This window comes from Camelus dromedarius, chromosome 2, assembly GCF_036321535.1.
Source record: "Camelus dromedarius isolate mCamDro1 chromosome 2, mCamDro1.pat, whole genome shotgun sequence".
Lineage (NCBI taxonomy): Eukaryota > Metazoa > Chordata > Mammalia > Artiodactyla > Camelidae > Camelus > Camelus dromedarius.
Window position 1 is genome coordinate 29,137,789 of NC_087437.1, and position 14,493 is coordinate 29,152,281.

The window sequence follows — 14,493 nt, forward strand, 5'->3', positions numbered from 1 at the left end:
TCACTGTGCTTTAAAAATTATGGAGTTTTATCAATTTTTTTTGTAGTGCCAGAAGGTAAAGCTGTAAGGAAAATTTGATTTATTACTTACATCTTGTACTAATCACTAAAATCAAGGAAATGCGTAACAGATGATCTCTGTCCTTTAATGCTATAGGAGAAATGATTTACTAGGAGAGCAGGTGGTGCTACAGTCTGTTTTTATTTTTAAATGATTTCCTACCCAATCACTTATTTAAGTATAGCTCTTAAACAAATTTAACTGTGGATAAACCTATTCTAAAGTTTATAGTATCTATTTTGAATTGTTTTTTTTCTCCAAATATTTCCATTAAAAAATTAAATATTAAAAGAACAAATCTTGGAATCCAGGAGTGAAATATATAACCCATAACTTTTATAAATTACTTGTGTTCTATTATTTCCCAGGTCTGCTCTGATACAGAAATAGATTCAGGGACCAGTCTGTCTGCAAATTGGCAGATGATAATAGCAAAATGAAAATGCTGATCTTGGGTTTAGAAAATAATGATGTTAATTTTTTTTTAAAGTGACACATTTATTAAACTAACCTAGATTTTTAATTTGAATTAGTGGCCTTAGTACTATCAAGTTTATGCATTGCATTTTCAAATTTTATTCAATTTAAGTTACTGCTGTTTAAATTAACTTAAAAAAAATTTTTTAATTGAAGTATAGTCAGTTTACAATGTTGTCTGGTGTACAGCATAATGTTTCAGTCATACATATACATACATATATTCATTTTCATATGCTTTTTCATTATAGGTTACTACAAGATGTTGAATATAGTTCCCAGTGCTGTACAGAAGAAATTTGTGTATCCATTTTATATATAGTAGTTAGTATCTGCTAATCTCAAACTCCCCATTTATCCCTTTGCACCCCGTGACCCCCCTGGTTTGTTTTCTATGTCTGTGAGTCTGTTTCTGCTTTATAAATAAGTTCATTTGTGTCTTTTTTTTTTTTTTTTTTGATTTAACATATGAGTGATATTATATGCTATTTTTCTTTCTCTTTCTGGATTACTTCATTTAGAATGACCATCTCCAGGTCCATCCATGTTGCTGCGAATGGCATTATTTTATTCCTTTTTATGACTCTGAGTAGTATCCCATTGTATAAATATACCACATCTTCTTTATCCAGTCATCTGTCAATGGACATTTAGGTTGTTTCCATGTCTTGGCTATTGTAAGTAGTGTTGTTAGGAATGTTGGGGTGCATGTATCTTTTCAAATTAAAGTTCCTTCCATATATATGCCTAGGAGTGGGATGATTGGATCATAAGTTAACTTTTAAATACCATTTCACTCCAAAATTTTTTGTTTGTTTGGCACTTGGCCATACCTTCACTGAGAGATTGCAAATGAACTCTCTTTTTAAAAAATATCGTTTCATCTATGTGGAATAGAAAAGTCATTATAAAGGATTCATTTATCTATTCTATTTTTCATCCTCAAAGTTAAGTTGTGACTTGGGATTCTGTTATATTTAATTTGCGGAAAACTTCTTTTAACACACATTTGGGTATAAATAATTGTGTTATTTCCAAAAAGTCTAATTCATTAGGCTATGACTTATAATTATGATAGGGTTCATATATTTAGTTTTCAGTAATTTATGCCAGCTCTCTGGAAAAGTAGGCATTGTTATGGGCTGAATTGTGTTCCTCAAAATTCATACGTTGCAGTCTTAACTCCCAGTATTTGAGAATGTTACTTTATTTGAAGATAAGGTCTTTATAAAGGTAATTAAGTTAAAATGAGGTCATTAGGGTGGGCTTTAATGTAATTTGACTGATAAGAAAAGGAAATTAGGACACAAACCTGTGCAGACCAAAGACCATGTGAAGACACATCTACAAGCCAAGGAGAGAGGTCTCAGAAGAAACCAGTGCTTGATCTCAGAATTCTAGCCTCCAGAACTGTGAGAAAATAAACTTCTGTTAATCCACCTAGTCCAAGGTACTTTTTTATGGCAGCCCTAGTAAACTAATATGGGCTTGTTTAGGGCCAGAATACAAATAAGAGCCACAATTAGAATGGGAATTTCCAAGCTTAAATAACACAATTTCCTTGTTTGTTGTCTTTACCTACATAACCAGCCAACATAAGAGTAAAAGAATTTGAAACTCAGGTTTATGTAAGAAGCATTGAGGAGGGTGGGTTCAAGAAGGTCACCTAGAGGCACGGAGATGAATTAGTTAATAAAGTGGCCTGAACTAGTGATTGTCACCAAAATTACAAGCAATGGTATTGAGAGTTGCCGGACATTGCTTTCAAGCTGGCCAGAGAATATCACCAATTTAATCCTTCCTAGTCCTGCCATAGAATATACACAACCAAGAGTGAACCCTGTATACTGTGGGCTTGGGATGATGAGGATAGGTCAGTGCAGAGTCATTGATTGTAACAAATGTATCAATTTGGTACCAGATGTTGATAGCAGGGAGGACTGTGCATATGTAGTGGTTAATGGGAAATCTCATTATCTTCTGCTCAATTTTGCTGTGAACCTGAAACTGCTCTAAAAAAAAAGAATATGTATGTTCACTGACTTACTGTTTCCTCATTGATGGATTCATTCAGTAATTCCACAGACATTTATTCACTGCCTACTATGTGCCAGGGACAGTTTTAAAGCTTACAGCAGTGAATAAAACTCATCCAGTCCCTGACTTCATGGAGATTATGGGGAGCACAGACAAGAGCAGATACATTCATAACATCAGGTAGTGAGAAGGGCTATGGAGAAAAATTAAGCCTCTTAAAGGGATAGTGAGTGATGTGGGCGGTGAGAAGTGTTTTAGATAGGTTTTCAGGAAAGGCCTCTCTGAGGAGACACTGGAGAGAAGTGGGGGTGGGGAGTATTGAGCCATGCAGTGATCTGGGGTTAGAGAAATTCAGGCAGAAGGAGCAGCCAGAGAAAAGGCGCTCAGGCTAGGACAGGTTTTGGTACCTGTGAGGAAGCTTGTGAGCTTGGGGCTCAGTGAGACATGGGAGAGCATGAGAGAGGAAGTCAGAGAGTTAGTCAGACCCCAGATCACTCAGAGCCTGGTCAGCAGGGGTGAAGACAGCAGTTTTGTTTTGATTATGATAGAAAGCTATTGGAGGCTTGTGAGCTAGGGAAAGAAATGACCTAATTTAGACAATGAGGGTAAGAGTAAAAGCAGGATGGCTATTAGTTCCTGATGGCTTGGAATAAATTGAAGTTGATGGGAAGTGAGTTGAGCCCAAGATATATGGTAGAGCCAATGGGATGGGCTGATGAACTGGATGTGGGTTGAGACTGAGAGTCAAGGATGATACTGAGGTTTGCTTCAGATAGGTGAGTGGTGAGAAGTGGGGCATTGGAGGAGAAGCAAATTTGGGTGCAAAAATTAAGAGTTTGGTTTTGGTTCAGGTTAAGATGCTTATTAGACATTTAAGTGGAGATTTTTGAGGAGGCAACCGGATATATGCAGTTTAGGAAAGAGGTCAGGCTAGAGACAGATCGTTGCCAGTCATTTGCATGGGTCAGCTAGGCAGTGTGTGTGTGGAGAGCTGAGGTCTGAACCCTGCCTGGGCTTCTCCAACTTTGAGAGGAGGAGGGTCCAACAAAAGAGTGAGGCAGGAGTGAGGCAGAACGCATGTATGCCTCTGTGATTCACGCTGTAAGATGCCTATTGAAAACAATTCAATTTGCAAATGTAATAGCAGAACCATTAAAGTTATTAAAACAGGAGACCGAGATACTCCAGATTTTGTTGTATTCATGAATTAATTCATACCTAAAAAGATGCCCCCCAATCCTTCCTTTCTGACCTGTTCTATTCCAGGACATAATTAACCTGCTATTTTGTTTTAGTCACCAGAAAAATGATCAAAACCTGAACTGCTCTGAGGTTTAACCATGGATGAGAAATGTCAACACAAAGAAGAACCCTCGATTATGTGAATATTTCAAGTTGTGAATAAGTGAATGTATAAAAATGAAATAATTCTTGACTTGTTGTGAGGGGCTTATTTTTCTCCCCCCCCATTCCTAAAGCTTTTGCTAATGGTTGCCCACCAAAAGCACCTAGGGAGCTTTAGAAGACTCCCGAGAACCAGGCTCTATCCTAGCCCAATTAAATCAGAAATTCGAAGGTACCAACTTTTTTTACATTTCTAACACTTCCCAGGAGATTCTAACGTGCAATCAGGGTTGAGAATTGCTTGTCTCTATATATCACTTTATATAGCTGATATTATTACAATAAGTGCAATTTTTTGATCCCTTTCACTTAATATTGCAGCATGAATTTCTTTTTTGCATAATTTTTGTAATTTAAAGTTTGCATAATATATTGACATACTATCATGTTCTTAGTCATTGCCCTACAGGTAAGACTTAGGTTGCATTTAATACTTTGAGGTCATATATAACTGCAATTAATAATTATTCACCTGTCATATGCTATTCTTAAACAAAATATTAAAATATTTTTTATATTCATACTGCTTTCCAAACCTTTAAAATTATTTACCATCCCCTGGTGTATGTGGAGCATCAGATTTCTCAGTCTCACCCATGTTGAGTATAAACATTTTTTTCTTTAATTTGCTAGAGTAATGGATTATATTAATGAGGGCATTCTTCCTTGCAAGCAGCAGAAACTAGCTCAAAGCCCCTTAAAACACAAAAGAGAATTATTTTCTTGTGCAACTAAAAAATTCAGAAGTTACTTGAATTTGGGCAGTGATGGATCCAGAGCCTCAGACGATACAGGACTGAATTTCCCTTTCTCCGGTGGTCAGCATTGCATGCTTCTTATGGGCTTTACTCTTGGGCAGGGTAGCATATCCTGCTACTTTAGATGTTCTGGATAACTCCAGCCCACAACTGGAACTCATTCTAATTGGCTCAGTCCCAATTACCCATTGTGGCTACTGCTACTTGGCTCTAGAATTCTCACAGGCTTCCCCTAGATTCAGGTTTGAGGTTATCAAACCAGAAGGACATGGATTGAGAATTGGAGAGGAGTGGTGCTCTAGAGAGATGCCAGGCAAGCAGAAAAAGCCCCCAACATAGATTCAAGGTTATGTTTAACTTTTCTTTTAACATAAGTTCATGTTAATGATCTAACATTGTTTTAGAAAGATGTTTAGGGCGTTAGCATAGCAATACATACCACATTATTTCAAAAAAGTGCAATTATGTAAATAGAGTCTATAGAATATTTATGAAAAGAAAAATAAGTGATTTTGTAACTGAGCAGGACCTATGGGGACTTCCTGGGACAGAGCCCTCCCCATAACCTCTGCTGTAGCTCTTCTCTGAAGTACTCAGATAATGTACCTCATGCATGTTTCCTGAGTTTTACAGGTGCTAAAAACCACCACCAAATGGAAAAAAATTAACTACTTGTTTATCATGAGCATGTAGCCCTCAGACCTTCTGGCACCTGTCTTGAGCACCATCAATCAATCAGAGAATTGTGCACAGCTGATCACATACCCTGGGCTGCCCCTCCCTCCACTGGACTTTAAAAAGGCTCAGCTGAAACTCCTTGGGGAATTCAGAGGCTTTTTTTTTTTTTTTTTCCTGGGCAGTAGCTGCTTGCCCTCCTTGCTCAGCTCTGCAAAGTCCTGCAATAAACCTTTCTCAGCTCTGAACTCTGATGTTTCAGTTTGTTTGGCCTCACTGTGCGTAGGGCCCAGCCACTGTGGGTCCATGAGCTAGCTCTCAGTAACAACTTTGATAAAGCCCGCCTAGGAGTCTGTGCCCCGGGGTAAGCTGACCCCCGCCGGGGGCAGCCCCTTTCCTCAGTCCCAGCAGCTGCCGGGGCTCACTCTGCTCCTGGGAACTGGAAGGGACTCTGACAGGCTCCGGCCGTCCCACAGCGCCAGGCTGTTCGGAGCCCAGGAACATCCAGAGCTGCTGTGCCATCAGGCTACTTGGAGCCCAGAAACGTCCGGAGCTGTGGTCCACATTCGGAGTCACCTGGGGTGAGTGGCTCCAGCTTGCTCAGGCTGGGAAATCTTTCCGCGTCATCTGGGCTCATTCCCTTGTGGGAAAAGAGCTGCTCTGGGCTCACTGTGAGCCACCATGCGTCTGTTCGCTTTCCAGAGCTGGGCCAGTTTGTTTGGAGGCCTCCGTTTGGGAGTGGAAGTAGAACTGTGGTTCTACACCCCCTCTGATTGTGCAACCATACCTTATTTGTTGTTCGTACTTTTGTGTGTGTCATTTTGGGGTGAGCCACTCTGGTTTGCCCAGGATGGGAAAATTCTGCCCGCTCCGCCTGAGCTCATTCCCTTCTGGGAAGGGAGATGTTCTGGGCTCATTGGGAGCCACTTCGTTCTCTTTAGGGAGAACTTTTGTTTGTGGGACCATGTTTGTTGTTTGTACGTGTGGGTGTTAGTACCTACACTGGCCGGTTGAGGCATCTTTGGGGAGTAACAGGACTCACATGTGATGGCACCCGGGCATTGCATTGGTGTCACCTGCGGGGAGCCTTGGCAGGGATTTTCCCTTTCTAGCCTTGGCCCTTCATTCAGCTTCACTCTGATGGGCACTGGTTGGGGTTCTCCCCTTTTGGATTGATGGGGGACTGGTTGGGAATCTCCCTTTTGGGGCTAGGGAACTGTGACTCTGAGAGACCGTTTTAAATTATTGCTTGCTTGGTATTTGATTAACACTGGCTGAATAATTAAGTATAGATAGTCAGGGCTCTGTTCCATCTTATAGTATTTCTAGGGTTTATTTTGCAAAATTCGGAGGTCTTCAGCTATGCTCCCATAAATGAAAGAAAATGGTATTTTTTATTGTCACACTGTGTGGGCTCAGTACTCCCCTGAGATCTGGAGAACAATGGCCCATGATGGCTCTGCTGTTACATCAAAGGGGGCCTTTTGTAATTTGCCTTTTATCTTGGGTATGTTTGTGTTTGTGTGTTTGTATCTGAGTCCAAATCCTGTTCTGTTTTGCTGGCAGTGAGCATGTGAATGCGAGTGAATGATATGTATATTATTGTCTACTAGATATTTAGGAACTGGAAAAAAAATCCCTGAAAATAGCCAAGATGGTTGAGTTTTGTAAAAGCAGTTAGAGGTGGAATTTGCATTTCTCTTCCTGTGCCTTTGAGATTTAAATGATCTACCTGAGCTCTCAAGGAAAAAAAAATTTTTTTTGGTAATTAAGTGGAAAATTTGAGATCTATGGTTTTGTCTGTCTTTATGTAAAAAATTAACTTGTGAATGAGCTTTATTTAACTGACTTAAAAGTAAGTGCTTACAAATCAATACTTCTAAGTATAAAAGAAGCTAGACAGAAAAAATTTCAGGTTCATGTGATCTAGGAAATATTCAATATTGAATTGATATCTGATATTAAAGCTAGCTTAAGCTTGTTGGTATAATCAATACAGACGTCTTTTATTGTAGGTTTCCTGAAGGTTAATAAGTTCATGTTTCTGTTGCAGATTTGTTAGCAGAAAGAAAATTAGGAAATTCTTGTAAGTAAATTATATACAAATGAGAAGAGTTTTTGGGTGAACGCTTTAGAAATAATTTTGTTTCAGGAATGTTTACTTAAAAATGATCTCTCTAAATATTTGGTAACTTGAAATTTTAGAGTTGTGCTAAATTAAGTTAAATGATGGAAGTTTATTGAATAGTCAGGTTATTACCAAACAAATAAGATAACAAAACATTATTTACTGAACATTGTCTTCCCTTTACAGAGTAACTGTTTAAAGGTGTCTAGGACTATTATTACATATATTTGGTGCCACACTGAGATGTTTTCTACAAAAACTATGAGTTTAGAAATTATTATTGGTATTTATGTTTGCCAATCTACAGAATGCTGATGTATAAGTTCATAATTGTTTATTTCTTGGTTTTCACTAGAAATTAAGGTATTTAATAGTTGAAGTTTCTAATTTAAATGTCATTAAAGCAACTGAAAATAATAAAAGGAAACATTTCAGTGCACAAGTAGGATATATGTTTTGAGTAAAAACGGTATGAGGAATGGAATTGCATTTTGTTAAGGGAGAAGAAAATGATGTGGTCCTGGAGTTGGTTGCCTCTAGATGGGGAAAAATGTTAAGAGGAGAACTAATATGGATACAGAAGTTTGTGGAAAGTTTGTAGAAAGGGAGCCCTAGAAAAGGAGTTTTGTGCATGGTTGGGCTGAGATCAGATTCCACTTAATTAGGTAAATGGATTTTGTTATTAAAAGTAGGCTGCTTGAGGACTAGATGCGGTTCCTCTTTGTTAAGAGAACAAGTTTACTTAGAGCACTTCTGATAACAGATCATATGAAACTTTTTGATATTTTTGACAAACTTCCCATCAAATTCTAAATAATGTTCTTTTGACTTCAGCTAACTTTAGGATGCTTCAGAAAAAAATACTTAACTAGGATTGGTTGGTATGTTGAATTCTGCATCGTCAAATGAGTAAGCCTCCTTAGATTGTATGGTATGAATAAAGGTTGATGTGGACTTTCTAGAAATTATATAGCATTTCTGAAAGTTTGGTATGTCCTGGTGTGGCGCTGTCAGTCATGGTTCTGGTTGTTATCTTGGAATGCTGTATGTCACAGCAACTTGATTAAGCTTCTTTGTCAAAAACGTTTTAATCGGATCTTTTATCTTGCCTTTTTAAGTCTTTTGTCATAGACAGTTGAGCTGATGCTTTGTGGGATTTTATAAATCAAGAGGATTTATAAAAGGGACTTTTTGACAAATGCAGGTTTCTTTAAATCATGCTGCTGAGCTGGGTAGGATATTTAAAAAGTCTAATGAAAACTGATTTCATAAAACTGTTGCTAAAAAGGATTGATTGCATAAAAGTGAGTGAACTGATGAATATGGATATAACGTTTGGTTGTCTGAAGCATTACTGGCTTTTGATCTATATTTTTTAATTGAATTATTTACCAAATATTTATCTCCATATCAGTGTTGCCCCCAAAGTTTAGGATAGAAAGAACATTTGCCAATGGAGTTGTCAGAGTATAACTACTCATGATGTATAAAAATGCTTGCTTTAAGTCTACAGCTGAAGCACATGTGCTTGCGTAACAGTTGGGTATAAGTGATCAAATGTATGGTCTGTGAAGTGTTTCCCCATTAACGTACCTCTGTGCCCGTCCAGGATACCTGACTTCCCCCAACATGGATAACTAGACAAATATAAAGGAGGCCTAACATTGAGGGACAGATATTTTGATTATCAATGCTGTCTATTGAAAGATTTGTAATCAAAAAAGGAAATGATGAAAAAATCTGCATATATTGAGGTATGGGGAGGTCATTTTGGCTTCTGCGTGGTTTGACTTAAACTTTACTGACCAAAGTAGCCTCTTTTATGGCCTTTTGGACATACATTGTACATTTGCTTTGGCCTAACTGAGGGAAATGCATTTGAAAGTCAAAATGGAGTAGTTGTGGCTCATACACCCAAGGTAAAACTAGGTGGCTGTTGTGGACGTGGTTTCAGACACGTTCCTGGATTGTTGAGAAGTCTAGTTTTCTGAGCTGTGTCATACTCAGAAGGCCACCAGCCACTCTCAAAGTAGTGTCTGCTGGCACATGGTAGCTGTAACCATGTGACCTCAAGGTCTTCTCTTGTAATTAATTTTGGAGAATAAAGTTGCTTTAAATCAGATGTTAGCAAAAGAAAAAAAAAAGGAGACGTGTAGTTGTCAGTAGCTCTTGTTATGTGTTGCTAATACCACATCAAAAGTTAAAACCTACTCAGATGAGACTAGACAACTGGCTACCTGGCTGCAAGTCTCCCCAAAGTGCCAGGTCCAGACTGGTTTTCAGGCTTATTCTCCTGAATTCCTCGGGGAATGAGATCCTAATCATACAAGACTTGGATCCAGGACATGGAACTTGGGAGTGTTTACAACTCGGTGCCCATTCCCCAAATCAAGGCAGGACTATGCCCCGTTTCAGCAGGAAGTAGCCAGAGCGGTCATCACCCCAACCCCTGAGAGATCTGGGGAAGGATGAAACAGGACTGGAGATTGAAACTGAGTTCCCCTGCTGAGTTTATGATTAACCTCTGTATCCAAAATATCATTCCCCTTCTTGTCCAACACCTGTTCTCCTCTAGACTGAGGAGGATCAAAGAAAACGGGGAAATTGTAACTGAGCAGGACCCGGTGAGGCTTTCCTGGGACAGACCCCTCCCCCATAATCTCTGCTGTAGCTCCTCTCTGAAGTACCCAGATAATAGTAGCTCATGGCTTATTTCCTGAGAGTTTTTTTAATGCTAAAAACCGCCACCAAATGAAAGGACTCAACTACTAAATGATCATGAGCACGTAGCCCCCAGACCTTTTGGCACCTAAGGACTGATCACCATCAACCAGGGAATTGTGCACAGCTGATCACATATCCTAGGACGCCCCTCCCTCAGCTGTTTTTTTATTTTAAAAATGCTGGGCTGAAACCCTTAGGGGAGTTTGGGGGTTTGGAAGGGCACGAGCCATTCATTCTCCTTGCTAGGCCCTGTGATAAACATTTCTCTGTTCCAAACTGATGTTTTGGTATTGTTTGGCCTCACTGTGCATTGGTCACATGAACTTATGTTCTTCTTTAGAAAGAAGAACTTTGGTTTTTAAAAATTTATACATATATATATATACACACACACACATATATATAACATATAATATTGGCTTAAAATTTATGAAATTAGAAATGGAGAATGACCTATTGTACATACAGTGTTCTATGTGACCATTATTCTGAACATACAGTGCTCCCACCAGTCATGCCCCTGTTGAATTTTAGGAGGGGGACTAAATGTTTCTTTGTAATCCGTTGGTGGTTTATTACAGAGCTAAGCCATAACTTTAACTAGTTCACCACCATAAAGTTAAAGTTTGCAGACCAAACCAGCAGTCATATATAATTGTTTTATGCATTATTAAAACATCTATTCAAGGTGATGGAACATAACACTCAGGCCTAATATATTTCCATCTGAAGAGAGAATGAGAAAGCAATGTAACAGTTGCTCCCCAGAACCAGCTTATCATTTATATGGTACCAGGTTTAGTAGCAGAAAGACAGTTTGTGATCATTTCTGAAAGCAGCACTGATATATCAGAATCTCAAATGTGATGAAGTCAGGATTACATCAGATTTTATCTACAATAATGCTGACACATTTGGTTGCAAGAAAAAAATATTGTTTGCCAAGTTATATTTGCTTTTTGTTTTCATCTATTAAAGTTAATGTGATCTCTAATAGCAGCATGTCGCATTTATATGATACATAATGTGCATTTTAATATGCTATAGCAAGGAGAATACTGCCTAGGAAAAGGATTTTTTTTAACATCTCTCTCTAGTTGACAAATTAAGGTCATTTGACAAAAGAAACTGGAAACGTAGCAAGATAGAAAACATTTACAAATATGACAATATATAATATTTTGAGATGATGAATCTGCATTTTTTATAAAAAACTGATAAAATGTAACTGCCACAGATAAATATACAAAAAATAAAATGTATACATTGATATTCTTAAAAATTGAGATTCATAGTAATTTGGCTTTTAACTATGTTTTAACTCATGAAGTTGTAATTCATGATATAAAAGTAATCCAAACACTGAAAGGTATAAAAATGATATTGGTATTAATCTGCCTAAGAATGAAGACATTCTTCGCACTTAGAATTTTTAAAAATGTTTGCAACTGTTGATTAGATAGAAACTTCTCATTATATGCTAATTTCTAGATCTTCAGGTCCATCAAATCATTAACCCCTATCACACATTCTGTTCTTATAAGTGTCTCAGTAATGGACATCATATTTATAGATAATCACTGCATTTCTATGATTCTAATCTGAGTTCATTCTTGCAAGCTGACTTTTCCTTAATTTATTCTTAAAATAAAAGCTAATACTTGCTGAGTATTTCTATGTGCCACTATTCTTCTAAAAACTTGACCTCGACGTTGGTACTCTTTACAAATGAAGAAACAGAGTCAAGGGAACTTAAGTGTCATGCCTACGAACACATAGCTAGTAAAGGCAGGCATGCTGGCTTGGGTGTGTAACACTGACCTCTCAGGGAGCCTTACTGTCTGGAGGGTAGAGTTCCTCACCTTTGACAGTGCTAAAGCATCTATCTACAGAGATATCACAGAGCAGGTAAAGAGCTCTAAGAAGTAGCTGAGGCTTTTCTCTAGGACACCCATCAGTGAATTCTGGAAAAGACGCCAGGAACCAGTTAAATTTTAGCTAAATTTTCCCATAAAACATGATATAACCTCAGGAATTCATCAAAGACTGTGTCTTTCAAGAAGCCAATATTTAAATTAATTGACTCAATGGAACTTGGTAGTAGAATCTTACAAAAGTTTTAAAAAATTCCTCCTAGCATAGTTCGTGGTTCTTACTGTGTTGAAGAATCACCCAGACATTATCATATTAAAGATTAAGGAGTTAGTCTCTCTCTCTGTCTCTTTTTTGGGGAGGGGGGAATTTTAATGACTGACAATCAGAGGTCCCCTGGAAATTTTTTTTTTTTTATTTTTAACAGAGCAGATTTTTCAAAATTAAAATGAAAAAAGTCTGTGGAACTAGAATATTAGTGTTCCAAGAGAGTAATATTTTGGAAAGAATGGAATTGGATAAAAATAGCATTAACCATGTACCATGATGTTTCTCAAATACTTCAGTCTTAAAACACCTCTTTGCTTTTACTAATTATTGAGAATCAAAAAAAAAGTTTTTGTTTTCTTGTAGGTTGTATCTATTAATCATGATACTAGAAACAGAAAATTTTAAGTATCTAATTAAAAAGTAAATTATTTCACAGTAACATCTAAAATATGTTTTATTGAAGAAATAACTATTTTCTAAAACACAACTAGTGAGAAGAACAACACTTTATTTTTTCACATCCCCTTAATGTCTGGATTAATTTTTAAAAATTTGGATTCCCATTTGTTTCTAGATTCAGTGTGTTTTGATAATATTGCTTTGATTCAAATTACAAAAAGAAAATTTGGTCTCACTTAGCTATGTAGTTGGAAATGGCTTTTTCTTTTTTTTTTCAGATAATTGTGGATATTCTTATTTGATATTACACTCAAACATTTCAAATGGTAGTTTCTTAAAATTTGGTTTCAATGTGAATCTGAAAACATATCAGTGAACTTGTCTGGTATGTTAAAATCCACTGGCTATCTTGCACTTTGAATGAATTCTGTAACATCATGCACTGATTATTTGGAAAATCTTGATTCACTAATTTTGCAAAATGTTAATTTTGCAAATGTTAATATATTTCATTATACACTATCAAAAAATTAGCTTAGTATTTGCCACTAGCAGAATTTCCAATCTCATCCAAAAAGTCTTTATCAGGAAACTGACAAGCTCAGAGTAGAAGATACAAGTTTTCCTAAATTCTAGCTTTTGCTTGAAAGGTTTGAATTTACCATCATTGGTGACACATACTGCTGGTTGTTTTCCTGAAGTGACAATAAAGTGCCCCATTTTGCTCGGGACTTTTGCTATTTTAGCACTGAAAATACCTGTGTCCCCAAACCCTTTAATCCCAGGCAAACAAAGATGGTTGGCCACCCTAAGTTACAGGCTTATATTTTTTAGAAAATATTTCTAAATACCCAAGTCTGAATTACCATAGTCTTTCAATCATTCCTTCAAGTAAAAATAGTGCTATATTAACAAGGCTAGTTTAACTCATAACTCGAACAATCACACAAGAGCTTCTCCCGGAGAAAACCATTTGTATGTCTGTATGCAGAAGTGCTTTATGCTTATTTGCACTTTTGTTACACAGAGTATTTAAGTGTATTTCTATGTGTGATATCCTTTCTTCAATTTTTTTCTAAGTACAAGTGCCTAGTGGTGTGGAACACGATGACTACTAGTAAGTACAACTTGGTGTCCTTGCCTTGATTTACGCTAAGGCACTAGCGCAGGTTTTTTTCCCTGACATTTGTTTTGCATTGTGGGTTTAAATGCTGACATAATAAAAAGGCAAACAACCTTTTAGTATTATTATAAAAAACAGTTTTGGCTTAGTGGAGGTTCTGAAAGGGTCTCAGAGACCTCCAAGGGTTTGCACATCTCACTTTGAGAACCACTGACCTAACAAATTGTTGATAGTGTAACCATCACAGATATTTGCTATTAAGTCCTTTAAGTAAACATTGCAGCAGTGGTGACCGCTCTGCCTTCCACTCACTATCACAGAAGTTAATACCTACATTCAAAACCATTCGTACCTCTGGAAAAAGTACTTCAAATAACAGTGTCTGGTTATGCATCACAAGTCTCTTCTTGGTATGGAGAAGGGTACATTTAAAAAAAAATACTAACTTTATGATCTTAAACAAGTTGTGCATCATTCTGTGGCTCAGTTTCCTAGATAGTAAATGTGGCAGGTGGCTTAAACTAGTGATTGACAATCAGGGAAATACGTCCTCCCTGAAGGTCATG